Raw genomic sequence first — 1,508 nt, 5'->3', positions numbered from 1 at the left:
ACAGCCGAGATGAGAAGCATGGAGTAGCATGCTGGTAAGCTGGAACCAGGGCTGGTGTTGCTGGGGAAAGTAGTCCAGCCTGGCTTGCCAGAGGATTTAATAGTTTCTTGTGTGTAAATCAGAGGCTGAATCATAGGAAATTGCTTGTATTTGACTGTATTTTACCTACAAAAACAACAGTTTCATATGACACAACCTATTTGTTGACTAGCTAGCTTTGTGGCAAAAAAGAAGTAAAAGGAATCATAATGGTCCACAGGGCATTAATAACCTAAGTAAAACTTTCACTGGTAGAGGATTAGACAAAGGAGACACTCTCCAATAATTAGAAAATAAAGAGCAACTACAATTATTTGTGAATATGGTGGTGAGTTTCCTTTAATCAAACACAACCATGACAAATGTATTAACTATCAAAAGCTACATTTTACTAAAAACAATCTGCCTTTGAAAATGTTGAATCATACAATATATACAATACATGCCGCTTTCCGTTTTGGACTTCACTATCCATTTGAGTCCTAAAAAGGGGAAGAATAGCTGGTTAACAGTTTATAAACGATAAACCAAAAGTTCATATAATATACATAAATGAAATCCAACAATTAGCCCTCTTCAGTGAGTAGGGCCCAGGGTAATCCACATTATATATCTTATATTTATTCCCTTCTTTTTTTCTTTTTTTTGAGATGGAGTCTTGCTCTGTTGCCCAGGCTGGAGTACAGTGGCGTGATCTGAGCTCACTGCAAGCTCCGCCTCCCGGGTTCACGCCATTTTCCTGCCTCAGCCTCCTGAGTAGCTGGGACTACAGGCGCCTGCCACCACGCTCGGCTAATTTTTTTGTATTTTTAGTAAAGCCTGGGTTTCACCATGTTAGCCAGGATGGTCTCAATCTCCTGACCTCATGATCCGCCCGCCCTGGCCTCCCAAAGTACTGGGATTACAGGCGTGAGCCACCGCGCCCGGTCTATTCCCTTCTTTCATTTAAAATATTTTTACAACTTGGAACAAAAGTATTTCAATTAATTGAAGCACATATTAAGTGTTTACATTAAGTATGAAAAAGCTTATTTTAATGCTCAAAATCACAAAATTTGAGCTGGAAAAAAAATCCTTAGCAATGATCTACCTTGAAAATCTTCCCATTTTATATATGTATTTATAGATTTTTAAAAAATGGGCCGGGCGCGGTGGCTCAAGCCTGTAATCCCAGCACTTTGGGCGGCCGAGACGGGCGGATCACGAGGTCAGGAGATGGAGACCATCCTGGCTAACACGGTGAAACCCCGTCTCTACTAAAAATACAAAAAACTAGCCGGGCGAGGTGGCGGGCGCCTGTAGTCCCACCTACTCGGGAGGCTGAGGCAGGAGAATGGCATGAACCCGGGAGGCGGAGCTTGCAGTGAGCCGAGATCCGGCCACTGCACTCCAGCCTGGGCGACAGAGCGAGACTCCGCCTCAAAAAATAAAATAAAATAAAATAAAAATAAAAAAATAAAAAATAAATA

General features: G+C 41.8%; 1 protein-coding gene across 3 annotated transcripts in view; it reads right to left on the bottom strand.

Moving 5' to 3' along the window:
• Window positions 1–349: 349 nt before the first annotated feature.
• The window catches only part of NSMCE4A (NSE4A component of SMC5/6 complex), a 22,278-nt gene continuing 21,119 nt past the window's right edge, over window positions 350–1,508 (bottom strand). For all 3 annotated transcript variants that reach the window (XR_001885662.1, XM_017872260.1, XM_017872259.1), the window contains one exon: window positions 350–521. The gene's annotated coding sequence lies outside the window, so the exon portion shown is untranslated. The remainder of the gene's footprint in view (window positions 522–1,508) is intronic.

Source organism: Rhinopithecus bieti, unplaced genomic scaffold, assembly GCF_001698545.2.
Source record: "Rhinopithecus bieti isolate Rb0 unplaced genomic scaffold, ASM169854v2 scaffold_6710, whole genome shotgun sequence".
Classification (NCBI taxonomy): Eukaryota; Metazoa; Chordata; class Mammalia; order Primates; family Cercopithecidae; genus Rhinopithecus; species Rhinopithecus bieti.
The sequence above is the reverse complement of the archived record's forward strand: the minus strand, read 5'-3'. Positions and strand labels throughout refer to the sequence as shown.